This window comes from Panthera tigris, chromosome D2 (genome assembly GCF_018350195.1).
Source record: "Panthera tigris isolate Pti1 chromosome D2, P.tigris_Pti1_mat1.1, whole genome shotgun sequence".
Lineage (NCBI taxonomy): Eukaryota > Metazoa > Chordata > Mammalia > Carnivora > Felidae > Panthera > Panthera tigris.
In genome coordinates, this window is record NC_056670.1 from 79,628,744 (window position 1) to 79,644,125 (window position 15,382).

The 15,382-nt window shown below is 55.0% G+C and overlaps 1 protein-coding gene across 5 annotated transcripts in view; it reads right to left on the reverse strand.

The window, feature by feature from the left end:
* The window catches only part of CTBP2 (C-terminal binding protein 2), a 159,181-nt gene that overhangs the window by 19,148 nt on the left and 124,651 nt on the right, over positions 1–15,382 (reverse strand). The window lies entirely within an intron of this gene.

A 15,382-nucleotide genomic window follows, 5' to 3' on the forward strand; every position in this document is an offset into this window, starting at 1 on the left:
GCCGCCCCACGGAGCCACCCTGCAAGGCCAGCTGCCATCTGCCTGCCGCGTGGAGCCCAATCCCCTCTCGAAACCGGCGAAGGAAGGTGAAGGTCGAGGTTTCCCACGATACGCGAACACTGCCAACGTAAGAAGGGAGCAGGGAGGCTCCAGGAGAAGGAGGCAAAGGCCCACCCAGGATCAGACCCCAGGTGCCGCCCCCGCCAGGCCTGTGACCCGCTGGGCTCCACGGTGGGTGTCTTGGTCTGCATCCACGTCCCCCACGGTGAAGAGTGTCAGCTGCGCCTGGCACGGGTCATCGACCGCTTGGGACACCTGCCTCCTGTGGTGATCAAAGCCCCTTCTCGACGAGACTTTGCTGCTGCACCCCACCCCAGCCCCCGGGGGGGGAGGGCACCTCCTCACCCCCGGAAATGGGCTGGCCTCGTGCTTTGCTCTGAACATCGGGTGGCAGGAGTGATGTGGCATCACTTCCAAGGCGAGTCCCCACAGGGTGGGCGTGGTGCCTTCCACATTCACACAGGAATGTGCACCCCCCATGGTGCGAGGCACCTGGGAGGAAGGACCGCTGAGCGCAAGGCCCCGTTGGCCCCGCTGACAGGGGGCCCGGAGTCATCTGCTAGGTGGCATAGCGGGCCAATGCACTCAGGAAGACAAGGCCTGGGGGGTGGGGGCTGGCGGTGGGGTCGGAGCCCATGGTATGACCCATGCCCATGCTGCAGAAACCCCTGGAAGCTTGTCCCCAGGCCTCGCCAAGACAGATCCAGTCCGGGTTCTTTTCAAACCCAGAAGCAAGAGCTCCCCTGGGGGCTGGGTTTGTGCGGGGGGGGGGGGCGCCCCAATCACGGTGAGGTGTGGACGGCTCAGTCACCGGCGTCCCTGTGTGAGGGCCTGGCCGCGGGAGGCTGAGACCCTGGCGTGTGGCCTTTTGAAACCACTTTCCCCCGTCTTCCCACTTTCTGGATGAGCCCCCAGCTCTTGGACTTCTTACTTGGAACATCCTAGAACTCCTACCTGATGCTAAGCCTTACGGTCGGGGCCTTAGGAGCCTCGTGTCAGAGGTCGCTCTTCTTGTCTGGAATGGAGTTCAACCCTTTACTCCACCAGCACCGAGACCCGGGACGGCGACAGGGTCCAAGGGGCCAGCATCGAGAGCCTGGCCTGGCAGAAATTTATTCAACTCGACCCTGACGAAGGGCCAGCCCCAGGCCAGGTGCCGGAGAGACAGCAGGAGTAAAGAGCAAGATAGAAACCGGCCTGGCTCAGATCTGGCGCAGGGGGCCGGAAAGGAGCGAAGTCCTTTGCAAGCTAAGAGAGCGGCAAGGGCCATGCCATCCATCCCTGTGTGGACCCTCAGCCACTCTGGCCGTTGGCCCAACTCTCTCCAGGGATGCGCGACACAACCAGGCAAGAGGAAGGCTCAGCACAGACACCGCGCACGCAGCCCACGCTCTCCTTGGCCTGGGAGCACCAGCGACTTAGAGGCAGCTGGGTCTCCCAAGGCCACGTTCTTCCCCTGAGCTGTGGACCTACTAAAAACCACTGCCTCGCACGTTACTGGTGACGGGTATAGGCCTGAGTGCTCTCTCAGTGAAGCTGTTAGGAAAATAACACAAGGGTGGGAAAACCTGGCCTCGCCAGGCCCTCCGAGCACCCAGGGGCCGGGCTGTTGGCGGTAACGCGCAGAAGGGGACTGACTCCCCAGAGGGCTGGCTGTGTCCCACGGGGGCGCCTGGTTTTAAGCCACTCCTCAGCTCTGATTTTAATGTTGTCCGCAGTCAGCTGGAGGTTCAGATGGCCACAGGATAAGGAGATTAGCTTCTTAAATAAAACATGGGTCTTAATGAGTCACGGCCCTCCCAGGGAGGTGCCTGCAGGCCACCTCCTTTTGTAGCTCAGGTAACAGGTGGACAGAAAGCCAGCCACGCGGGTGGCTCTCAGGTTCCCAGGAGCCTGAGCCACCGCCCCCTCCCCACCCAAGGCTTGCGGGGCGACTGCAGCTAGCCCAGTGTGCGTGTGTGCTCCTGTGTGTGGGGACTGCCAGAATAGAGAAGCAGGTGTCTATATTTGCGGGAACCACATCATCCAGTAAAAAAACCCCCAAAACAACGTAGAACTTCTGTACCTCCAGAAAGACAAGCATTTGTTGTCGCTTTAACTGGTTCCTTAGAGCAACCCAGGGAAACTGTCCCAGCCGCCTGAACTGTACAGAATGTCCACACCACACCGGGGACCTTGAACAGAGAAAAGTGACAGCAACTTTTCCTTTTTCCCACAGAGCTTAAGAGCAAAACCAAGAGCCATTTATTGCTTGCTTGAAATCATTCCCGTGGACACTCGCACGTGCAGGTGCCCCCAGCCCTGCCGCGCTCGATGCATCCTTTCCAGAGTGGCTCCTGGCTTTGAGGGTGTGAGCCGTGTCACCCTCACCAGTCGCCAGGGGGTCTCACGTTTCTGGTGAATCCCTTTGCCCTGAAGGAGCTCCTGAGGCAGGGGGGGATGAGCTTCGACCAACTCAGGGCCACGGGGACAAGACAGAAAACCAAGCACGCGGGTGCGGGGCACATTTCCACAGCCAAGGATGCAAGGTTCTGCTTCTATTTGTGGTAAAACGTGATTCATGTTCTGGATTTCCCCAAAGGCCAGTCTCACGTGGGTGGTCCTGGAGCGCGGAAGGAGGGAGGACGGGCTGGAGGGATGTAATCTGGGTCCAAGGGCAGCAGACACTCGGCTCAGGACCAACCGACCCCCAGGTTCAAGGACCCACTGGCTTCCCATCTGGGCGAGGTCACAATTCACCTTCCAGTTTCCCAGCATGCCTTGGGCCTGGGACCCAACTCACCTGATGACAGGTGACCCCAACAGCTTAGGGGAGAAGGTGGGCCTTCAGGTTCCCCTCTCCCGGGCAGCACTGGCTACCTGTCAATCAAGAATCCTGGGGTTTCTCATAGCAGGGATGGACCCTTCCCTGTGGGGTTGCTCTGGATTTGGGGGCCCAAGAGACTAATCTCAGGGTGGTTAATTGTCATCCAACGTGATCTTGAGGCACCAAAAGAAGTCAACCCCTCCCCCTCTGTGGTACCCTCCAAGCTGGGACCTCGCCCAGGGCCCACCCAAGTCCCTCTGGCCTGCTGGTGGCCCCTGGAGCCCCGAGAACGACGGAGACTGAAAAGATGTATCCAGACCAAGTCCCAGAACACCACAGAATGTTGAGCAAACTGAAGAGCGGGTGGTCCCATTCCCCAAGCCACTCTCAGGGACACGAGGTCATTCCTCGAAGTGCCCTAAGAACCAACATGCACCCATGGGCCCGGCTGATAAGAAACCCGGTCTGGCAAATGCCAGCTTGGCTCTCGACCTCTGCCCCTAAAAGCATTAACCCAAGGACGCCACGGACCGACGCTTTGCCAGACCATGCTTACAGGAAGCAACCTGTGATGGTAGCCCCTGGTCAGGCGGGCTCGCTGAGGCTCCGGGGGAAGGCTCTGGGGTTCAGGATGTGCAGGCTTGGAAGGAGGAAATAGTTCCCTGAGGCCTCGGGGAAGGGATGAGCTCAGAGGACTGAGCTTCGACCAGTGCTGGCGGGGGAGCGGGGGGAGCATGACACAGTTCAGTCCCTTCTAAACGTTAACTGGAAAAATAAATGGTCGAGCCATCAGGCCTCGTGGAAAGAGGACAGAGGTAAGAAAAGCGAGTATTCGCCACCCAGAGCTCCCCACACCAAGTATTTTTTCCTAGAAAATACTCAGAGTGTGTAGGGTATTTACCAGTTACCATATGTCTGTTTCCTTGGGCTTTCAATTAGCCTGGGGTGGGGGTGGGGGTGGGGGAAGAAACGTGTTCCACAGCCTTCGACAGAAGCTCTGGGCAAGCTAACGAGGCCTGTTCACGGCCCTGAGGTACTGCCCCGGAGAAAACCTTACTCCCCTCCTGTTACTGGGCTGGAGTCCGTTTATCATTAGCTCGTAGACGGTGCCGGACGTAACACGCCAGCCACGTGGGAAACCATCCACGCAGGTGTCTGACCAACACACCGCCAAGGTCACTGCTTCCCCAGGGACTGCGCTTCGCCACCGTGAGAGCCGCGTCCCACACGGGAGAGCAGCTGCCGGTGTTCGTCGGGGAGCAAACATCCGCAGGAACCCCAAGGGCTCCGAGCAAGGACGACGACGGCTCGTCGCCACCGTAGGGCCTTTCCCGAGTGGCCGGACGCGCAAAACCGTGCACCTGTCTGCCCGGAACGCGCGGACACCGTGCTACGGGGCCGTGGGACGCGGGCCTGGCTCCCAGGCCTCGTCCGTGCACCCCGCTCCAGCCCTGGGGAGGGGGGAACGGGGGGCGCAGACCCTGCTGGTCTCCCCCTGGCCCACGGCTGCGGAGGGATGGGCTGTCCCTCCAGGACTTCCAGAAAGGCTCTACCTGCCCACAGTGGCGGCTGGTGGGGGGAGGGGGGGGCACCAGCAGAGGCCACCGGGCTGTTCCATCGGAGTGTGTCTCAAGTGCTAAAAATGTGCCCATGGCAACAACAGAAGGAGATGTTTGAGAAAAATAAAATGAAATAAAGATGAGAAAAGAAGGGGCAGTTGCCAGAAGAGTCTGGCAGAGGCAGGCTTTGCACGCCCACTTGCGGCCTGTGTGCTGCTGGAGTGTCCCTGGCTCACGCAGGGCTGACAGGACTCTGTGGGAGCCCCAGGGGGCCGCAGTCAACCCACCGACCGCAGGGACTCGCCTACCCCAACCTCTCTCCACGGGAGCACTTGAGGGCCCTCGCACTCAGAAGGGGGCTGTGGCAGTCTAGGGGACACAGCAAAGTCAAGGAAGCCCCTGGAGCGGGGGGGGGGGGGTGCCCGACCAGGCTGAGGACAGACCCCCACTCTCTTTGGGGCCCAGAAGGGCCTTTCCTTCCAAAGGACAGCAAGCCAGGTGCTCAGGTGACCTGTGACCCGGGAGCAGCTGCGAACGACCCTGCCCCTACAGGCTTGTCTCACCAAGGTCCTTGGGCTGCCCGTGCGTGCCCGGCACCCTGGTCTTTCCTGGTCACCACATCAGCCACTGGGTCCTCTCCTGGAATAAGATGGACTGACTCCTTTGGCGCCCCCTCTCCCCCCGCCCAGGGAACAGACAACATGCTTTCTTCCTGAAGGCCCCTGGAAGAGCCCGGGAGACCCAGGCTTATTCTTCTGCCCATATACTGCCCAGGCCCAGTGCCCGCAAAAACAAAATAGTGCCCTGTTTCTTAGTTACAACAGCCACCAGGGCCAGGACGGGAGAGGGAAGAAGCCCAAGGCTTTCAGCTAACTCGGTTTTTTCATGTATCTCTAAAACCAAAGAGGAAAGAGATTCTAAAGACCCTTTAACAGGCTTGCTATCCGGTGGGCCAGCAGCCAAACGTGCTGCCCTCGGGCCCCAGAGTGGCCGGGAAGCTGATTTTCCCAAGCACGGCAGCTGGTGTGATGTCCCCTCCCTGCTCTTCTCCTCTGTAACTTTTTTTCTTAAAATCTAATGACTCCCAAAGCGTTCCAGGCTCGAAGCCCAGTTCACAGGAAAACACTAGAACCCATCACAAAGTCATATTTATTCCATCAAATGAAAAGCAGCTCATAGAGAAATCCCCAGTGGGGAAGTGGGGCAGGTTGAGAGGTCAGCTTTAAGCACCGTAGATGGAGGGGGGTGGCCGGGCCCATGCCGTGCGCCTGGGGACAGCGTTCGCCTCTCCAAGGCACAGCCCCCTTCAACAACGGAGGAAAATCGCTACTTCCCTTGGGCCTCGGCGATGCCTCCTGAAGGGCTGGCCGGAGGAAGAGGCAGACACCCTGGAGAGGAAATCAGACGCCAGCTGCAGGAACAGCTCACCCAGACCCCAAACCTGCACGTGGTGGGTTTAGCAATCGCGCCTGGAGGAGGTCCAGTGAAAATCTTAACCAATGTTTTATAAAAATTAGAAGACAGCACCGCAGGAAGTGGTCAGAAGTCAGGACGCCCCTGGACGGAGCGGGGAAGGTTGGGCCATCATGGGGAGGTAACACACGGAGGCAAGCTGCAAACCTGGCTCGTGCAGATTCTTTGGACGGGTGGTCAAGGGCAGGAGACGCCTTGGGATCGCTCAGAGAAAGCTGCTTCTGAGCGATGGGGCTCAGTGGTTCCCTCCGGTGCACGATGTGGATTTTTAAGGGATCTCATTTCCCTCTTTACTAGGGTTACTAGGAAGCCTGGAGTGAAATTCCCACCTGTCTTTGGGCACAAGACCGCAGCGAAAGCTCTCTGTGTTCTGGCCTCATCATCCAGCTTCATTTTTGTCTTCTGTGTTTTCTTTTTCCACCACCTACTCGATTCTTCCCTCGTGTGTTAGAGCCCTCCCCTTTGCTAGGCTTACATCCTCTTAGGACAAAGGGACGTGCGCCCTCCACTGGAGCACACAGAAGAGTTAATTTCCTTGGTGCTCCCAAAAGGCAGCACAGCACAGAGGAAAGGCTCTTGGCTCTGGGGCACAGCGGCAGGGCCCCCATGCAGCTTGCAGGGCCCCAGGTGGGGACAGGAATGTACCCAGAAGGCACCCAGGGAGCTGTACGTGCACCAAGCTTGGCCATGAGCAAAGCCTGGGCCAGCGTGTGGTGTGACATAGTCCTCAGGTCTCTGGGGACGAGGGGAGCCCATCACCCCCATGTCATATTTGAGGAAATGAGCCTCAGAGCACCATGGGACTCCTCCAGAGTCACCCCCTTGACCCTGTTCTTCTCGCTAACATAGACCTCAGCCTCCAGCCTAGGCTGGTTTCTCCTTCCCGGCTTTATGCCACTTGACTGTCGCACTGAGCTTGGTGGCTCATCGTGGCACAGACACCAGTCACAGGCTTGGAGTCAGACAGGCTGGCTTCACGTCCCAGCCCTGCGGTGTGACCTGGGCGAAAGCACGAACTCCCTGAGCCTCAAGATTCGTCATCTTCACGGGGAATCACCCAGTTTCTCAGGACTTCAGATGGGAGAATCCTTGTCAAATGTTCCAGAATGGTGACCATTCCCACCATTTCCTGGGCTGATTCACCCCCTACCCTGCTTTCGCGTGGTTCCTATTGGGAGCACTCACTCCCCCTCGGCCCCACCAGCACCTCGGCTACCTGGGATGGGGACCCCGAAGTCAGAGTTCCTGCTCAGAGCCCTCATCGCTTCGTACAAACTCAGCACACCGGGATGCTTCCTCCCGCAGCGATCTTGTTTAAACAACAAGTTGTTCCGCTCACATTTGGCAAAACCTTCCTGGGACCAATTCTCAACGGCTCTCAGGAGAACATGTCCCCAGAGCCGCCCACCTTCTCAGCGGGGACGGGCATTTACAGGTTTGATTTTATGCTCCCCTAACAATTTGGCAAAAAGTTGTTTTATTCATACACTGCGTACCGCTCGCTATTTGGCTAAATTTAACTGCCGTGTACCTTCCTGTTCCTTGAGCAGTGGAGGGGGTAAGTACAAGTGAACAGACTGTTTTTTCCCTTTACATGAAAAACAACTAGAAAGTTCTTTGTGTCAGCCAGCCTCCGAGTGGGGAAAACACCCAACAGCAGCATGTTTAATCACATTCAGGCTCCGTATCGCCAACATGGGCTAGTTAGTTATGGGCTCCATGCATTATTTCTTTTTCAGAAACCTAAAAAACAAAACCAAACCCCAAGCTCCTATGTACTAGTAGCAAGGCTCCTGTGAAAGAGCTTTAGAATTCTTGACTCGTATAATCTTGGCGACAAGAAATTGGTTCCAAATGCCTGAAAATCTCCCAACATGTGCCGGTTTTCTCTTTTTAAAAAAATGTCAACTGGGGCGCCTGGGTGGCTCGGTCGGTTAAGCGTCCGACTTCGGCTCAGGTCACGATCTCACGGTCTGTGAGTTCGAGCCCCGCGTCGGGCTCTGTGTTGACAGCTTGGAGCCTGGGGCCCGTTTCAGATTCGGTGTCTCCCCTCTCTCTCTGTCCCTCCCGTGCTCATGCTCTGTCTCTCAATAATAAATAAACATCAAAAAAAAAAAAAAAAAAGTCAATCTTCTTTGGAAGATTAATCACCAAATGCAATACATCTAGGGTGTGGTTCCCCTGCTGCCCTGGCCCTGGGCCCCCTCAGGTTAGCTCTGCTCCTCTGAAAGCAAATACAAACAGAACTGAACACCTAGATACCCACAGGCGGTAGAATGAAGGTGGCTGGACGCCTACTTCACACTCGTGCACACATTTGCACTCAAAATGGTTCAAACTTGGCTCTTCTAGATGGAAGAAGTAATGCTGTCAAACCCTTAGACAGAAAATATAGGCATAAATCTTCATGACCTTGGATTAATACCAAAGCACAAAGCAAGCAAAGGAAACAAACTGGACTTCATCAAATGGAAAAACATTTGTGTTTCAAGGTCAGTATCAAGAACATGAAAAGACAGCCATAGAAAGGCAGAAAGTATTTGCAAGGCACAAATATGATACCAAAAGCCAGTGAGGACTTCCCGTCTGCTTCCCGGGCCCCGGGTCCATGGGAAGACCCATGTCAAGCCCTGGGGTCAATGAGGTCAAATGGAACCCGGAGAGCCCCACGGTAGAGCACCGATCACGTGCGAGACCAAAATGGCAAACAGACACGTGAAAAGACGCTCCACATCACTAATCATTGGGGAGTTGCAACCCCGAATCACAAGATGTCAAGTCACACCTGGCGGAATGGCTACCAACAAGGAGACAAGAGACAAAGGGTGCTGGTGACGGGGTGGTAAAAAGGAAACCAGGTTCGCCGTTAGTGGGAATGTAAACTGGTCCGACCACCGTGGAAACCAGTATGGACGTTCTTCAAAAAATTAAAAATAGATCCGTTATATGATCCAACCATTCCACTTTGGGGTATATGTGCAAAGGGCAGGAAAACAGAATTTTCACATGTATGCGCTCTCATGTTCATCAAAGCATTATTCTCAACGGTGAAGATGTGGAAACAACCTAAATGCTCCTCCACAGACGAACGGATAAAAAAAGATGTGCTCCGTGTGCACAATATGACTCAGCCACGAGAAAGGGGGAATATTCCCCCATTTGCGACAACATGGGCGGCCCCTGAGCACGTGATACTATGCCGGAGAAGTCAGACAGAGGAAGGCAAGTATGTGTAACCTCAGATCTCAGTGGAATCTAGGAAGGTTAAACCTGAAAAACCCAGAAAGTAAAATGGTGGCTACCAAGGGGTGGCCAGAGCGTAGGGACAAGAGTGATAGCATTTCACGATGCAAACTTGCAAAAAGTGTTATCCGTAGAGATCTAACGCACAGTACGATGAATTTAGACGACACTGTATCATAATACCACTGTATCAGCAATCATATTGCCATATATAAACATATCAAAGTAACACCTTAAACTTGCACAACATAACACGTCTGTCCGTCATATATGTGCAGTTAAGAAAATAAAGAAAAGGTCACGTGAAAAAGTTGATGGTCGGGGAGCCTGGGTGGCTCAGTCGGTTGTGTCCAACTCTTGATTTTGGTTCAGGTCATGATCTCATGGATTCGTGAGCTCAAGCCCTACACTGAGCTCTGGGCTGACAGCGTGGAGCCTGCTTGGGATTCTCATTCTCTCTCTCTCTGCCCCTCCCCTGCTCGCATTCTGTCTCTCTCAAAATAAATAAACTTTGGAGGGGGGGGGGGGGAGAAAGAAAGTAGCATGGTGAAGGGCTCAATCAGCTTCTCCTTTCCTTGGGCAGATAATTACACCAATGCTCACCCTGACTGTGGATTTGGCTCAGCCCCTTGTGTCCCTAACTCTGCAAATCTTCCAGGGAAATTTGGCTGTGTGGTTGGGACCGCTGCCTCTTTGAAAGATTTGAGAGGTAGTCACCCCTGGAGGAGTCTGAAGATAGGAAGAGATACTGAGACACAAAACTATTCTTTGGAAGCCGAAGCGGAGTCTGCCCCACTCTTTCTAAAACAGGAAGACAGAATGGCCATCTAGAGATAAGGCACAGCCAACCTGTGCCGGGAGACTTCGGGCCCGCTGGGGTCACGCCGGAGAGGGTGTGGCGAAAGGAGCTCAGGCAGAGGTGGCCAGTGTCCCGGGGACGTCCAGGCACCAGCTCCTCCCATGAGAACACGGCTCAGCTCTTCAGACTAACTTGGAGGAAAACACAGCAAAGACTAACCTCATTAACCCCCCTCTGTGTGTCCCACACATTAGGCGAAAGCCCTGTGGGGACCCTGTAGCCCTCCAAGAGGGCCAGAAGCCCCCGTTACACAGAGGGGTGGGGACCCCTGTATGATCGCCGACACGCGTCTGTGCAGAGGGGGATGCAGTTAGCCACGCAACGTTGGAGGGTGAGCTGCGCAAGAATTAAGTTCATAGAAATTCCCAGACACCCAGATTTGGGAAAGGCCCGTTAAGCTCTAGTGACTCTAGCCTGGCCTCTGAGCCCCCAGCGCCCCTCAGCCCAGAGTCCTGCCTCCAGCCTCAGAAGTGACCAGGACATAATGACGAGAAAGGCACCATTCCCGAAGCAGGCCCAGTCTCTGGCCAAGGCCACACAGGTTTGAGGACCTCAACACTCAAGTCACTTCTTCCTATGCTCGCTGCATGCACACACGCCCACAAGGCAGGTTTGGTTCCTACCCTCGTGTGGCAGACATGGACGAAGAAACCGAGAACTCCATACACTTACCAAAAGACACACAACACACTATAGACGTCCCAGCCATGCATTCAACCACCTTGCTATGTTCCTGGGCTGCAGGGTACGTGGGTTTTCTAGGAGCTCAGTAAGAACTGAGAAATTCAGGGGCGCCTGGGTGGCATCCGACTTCAGCTCGGGTCACGATCTCGCGGTCCGTGAGTTCGAGCCCCGCGTCGGGCTCTGGGCTGATGGCTCAGAGCCTGGAGCCTGCTTCCGATTCTGTGTCTCCCTCTCTCTCTGCCCCTCCCCCGTTCATGCTCTGTCTCTCTCTGTCTCAAAAATAAATAAACGTTAAAAAAAAAATTAAAAAAAAAAAAAAAAAAAGAACTGAGAAATTCAGACTCTGCCCAGTAAGATCAGCTACAGGAACAAAAGGTGGTATCGAGTTCAGGTTCTGAGTTTAGTCCGAAAAGGAGAAAATGACCGAGATCCAGATTCTTCTGGGCACTGACAGGAGATGATCATTCCCACTCTGGGCAAGCAGTCAACAGTGATGACCGGGAATGACCCATCAGCCCTGGTGAGCTCCAACAGGGGTGGGAATGGTGGGGTCTCCAAGAGGGAACGGCTGCATCTAGGCCTCGAATGCAGAGGCCAGGAGCAAGTGACCACAGAGGGAGGGGGCACCTTGAATTTGGAGAACAAGGAACCGAAGAGCCACATTTGACTCCTAAATGTGCACAGCGGCCAGCCTGAAAGACGGGACAAAAGCTGCCACTTTTATGGGCACAGGAACGCATTTTAGGGGTTTTCCTCGCTCGGGAAGGCTGAGCTGTCAGCACCTCTGTAGTGCACGGCTCCTTCCCGAGCTTGATTTGTAAGGGAGGCAACTGTAGAAAAGAGGGTCCTGGCCAGAAAGAGAGACGAGAACTGGCTGAGTGGCCTCACACAAGTCTCCTTCCTGCCAGCAATTTCTTGGCCACCGAGGTACAGACCACTCTGTAAGAAAACAAGTCCCAGAGTTGCCCCAGGCGGGGGTCACAAAACAACAGCCCGGACTCTAAGAGCCCTTGAAGGCTGTGACTCCTGCACACAGGTCTTTGCTCCCTCACGCTGGCTCATGTGCTCTCCCTCGACCTCCCCGCAAGGTCTGCATTTGATGGCTGTCCTAGGGTTCGTACTGTGCCCTCAGCCTTTCCCTCCGGTGCACACCATGTCCATAGACAAGTGTTCCCAACCACATCGGGCTCCCAGAAGGCCCCCGCGTGGCCCCCTGGTTTCACATGGCAGCACGCCCCACCCCTGACAACACCCCAGGCTGTGGAGCATCTGAGGACCACGCTTGGGTCTTACACGATTGTGAGCGTCAAAACATCTGACTTGGGGCTCAGCACACAGCAGGGGCACGGTCAGTGCTGAAGAATCGTGCCCAAGTGCAAAGCTCACAACCTGCCTTACTTGGTCCACGGTCTGTGTTCAGGAGTGTTGAGGGTCTCCCTGCTTCTCTCACACAGCTCTTTAGTCAAATGGCAAGATCTTGCCAAAGTAATGCTATTCAGCAGAAGGGATGGTGTCAGCCTGCTGTCCTGCCGGGTGGGCTCAGGGTCACAGCCCCCAGATCCCCATCCCGCCCCTCCCAGGCTGGCTCTAACCTGGGGTAGGGAATGGTGTGAATGGCTGGCACTGGGTGCCTTTGGGGCCTCACGGTGACCTCCCTCCAGCCCGATGGTTTGAGAGTCCTCACCCTCAAGACCAGGGAATCGCCTCCCTGCCCACCTGTCAGCACAGACCTTCATATGCCCAGGGCCCTTCCACAAAAACCAAGGACCGGGAAGGAATCACCAGGTGTGCGTGGCCCGATCCTCTGATTCTGTTGAGACTGGGGTTTTCTCCTGGTTGGGGGGGGGGGGTCCCCAGCTTCCTACCCAGCAGGCCAGGTGCACACACGTCAGTGCCACATCCAACAACACCACACGCGTGACCAGCTCTGATGGCGGAGAATGTGGGGACAACCACCCATCTCCCCACAGCCCCAGTGGAAACGGACCTTGGATGTATCCTGAAAGGTCCTCGGGGCAGTGGCCCCTACAACCAGCTGGGGGTCACAATGCTTAATGAATCCAGCTGCATGCAGAAAAAAGCCTGGAAGGAAACAGACAAGCCCCAGAAAGAGCGAGCCCTGCTGCATTTCTCATCTGCAACCACGAGCGCTGGGCGTGCTCTGGGCGAGCCCTCCGCAGGCTGTGTGCTCTGTCGTGTCCGGGGAAGACAGATTCCGAAGATGGCTGCAGTGCCGCTGTTTACAGGAGGCGCCCTGCTGCACTGTCACAGAAAGGGCTCAATCGACACCACGTGATGTGGGGGAGGGGGCACCGCCGGGTTGCAGCCACTGCCGGAAGGTTCCGCAGCTTGTGCCACACAGTCAACCAGGTCAGCACGTGAGCCACAGCAGGTGCACCGGGGGCCGACGCTCACGCAGGTCTGATGTGCAAGCTCCCTAATCCCGGGTCACGTGGGAATGGCGGGCTGCACGGGGGTCCCTCCTCGTCCGGTCACCCTGAACTGCCACGGACTAGCAAGCAGCCTGGTATTTATACCCACAAAGACGGCCGAGATGAAGCAGGTAATTCGTGGACTAAGAAAAGCAAGTAGGTGTCCCCACATCCAAAGCCCATAAAAAGGAAACCAGGCACTGAAGCCCTAACACGCAACCCACTGGAAACCTACAGATTCCCTCTCCAAAGAGAGAGAAGACAGTCCCCCTTCCTGGCCTTCCCTGCTCCTCCAGATCACCCGGAAACCTTTGGAGTTAGGTGAAGACCAAGACGAAGAAGCTTTACTACTCCTGCTGGCCGTGTCGTAAGTGACCACGGCGGCCAGAGCTAGATTCGAAGATGGCCATCGCCCAGCTCAGCAGGCAAGCGGGGACCGCCCCGCGGGGGCTTCGGGTTTCCAGACTTGAGGTCTGTGCTGCTTCCCTTCAACGTAAACGTTCCCCTCGCGGGGGGGAAAGGGCTGCCGGGAGCTCGGCTGTAGGTTCCAACCGATCGAAAGCCGGCTATCGATTCTATGAAGCCTGCCACCCCAAATGCCACTTCTGCAGGCTGCGAGCTCCTACCCCCGGGTCCCCGACACGCCGCTTTCAGGGCCGGGGGGGGGGGGGGCGGCGGTTATAAAGACACACTGCATGTACGAGAAGGGACGCGGAGGAAAACGGCTGCTACGGGCTAGATCATCCGACAGAGAAATTTATTTGCTGGCAGACTTCCTACTTCAGGCTTCCTTGGCACTGGCTCACTGCCACACAAATGAAACAAAAATCAATATCCTTTGGTCTGCAAAGCAGTGTGTTAACAATCAGACTCCAAACAACTTAAATAATATCCCTTACCCGGACCCAAATAATGGGGAATGTTTTCGCGAGAAGGCGGTGCAAAACAAACAGGAGAAAAAAAAAAAAAGGAGAAAATAAGGCAATTTTACAGGTCCTCCTTCAGCAAAACCTTTCCAGGACTTCAATGAGGAGATAATCTTTCTGTGATTATGACCAAACCCTCTCGTTGCTTAGCAACACATAATTAAGGAATATGTTTTCAGATCCGCTTTGCAAGCCCGGCCATTATCAGATGAAATTACCGGAGCAACAAATGTCATCGCCATGCAAATTAGTTGGTTGCAAAGAAAGAATGTTTGGGAAGGAGGAGGTGCACACGCTCTTGGTGTGTGCATCTGACTTCCCTCCCGTTGTACACTGATCTTAAAAAAAAAAAAAAACCGTAAGTCAAATACATTGTATGATCAAACTTAAAACAAACAAACAAACAAAAAACCCCACACACAAGACAAAACCAGAATCTACGGTGCGAGACAACAGAAAACTCCAATTGCTCAGTCCCCTTTCGGAAAGAAGAAAGACACTGCGAATGCGGGTGGATCCGAAAAAGCAAAGTAGCCATTTCAGTCCCCTGGTAGCCACTAGGTCACCAGCTCCGCGCACAAGATAGACGAGCTACCTCAGGGTTTCAAGATCAGGCTCCCACAGCTCTCGAGGGGGTTATTTCCAAAAAGGCACATCCTATTTCCACACAAGTCCCTCCACCCGAGCATTCTAGTTATTCAGAAAACAAAAATTCATTTAAAAGGGGTTTAGTTTTCTAAACTGGGGAGGCAAGAAGGAAGAAAGAAAACGGATGTACAGCTTGAATTAGCAGCAAGGATTTTACAGTTCAAAGTAAAGCGTTGTTCGGGGGACGTCCACCCGGATTCTTACCCACAATGCCCAAGGAAACACATGTAATAAATTATACTTGTCTCCTGCTTTGAAGACAACCACCTAGGACGGTTCTCTCATTCCTCAACTTGAAAATATACCGTTCCCTACAAGTCAACAGAATTCCCAACCAACTGTATTCCAACGAGATTAAGTCTGTTTTTGAAACAGGGAGTTCTAAGGGATTTCGTTCGTCATCTCGCTTTAACACACAAGTCTGGCAGCACGCCAGATTTTAGCTCTATGGTGGGTGACAGTCCCACCTCTGACGCTGTATAGAGACACGTCAGGGCTGGGGGGGCGGGGCTCCATGCTAGAACATACTTCAAATGGCAAATGAATGATCAACGATTTACAGGAGGCACTGGATAAACACCCCTGCCTTCTCCAAAGCCGCTGAAGGTGAACTGGAGAAAATGTCACACACACCCCCCTCCCATGGGCCAACGGTTTCATTCTGTCCTGAACGAAGCCTGGGTTTCTCTCCC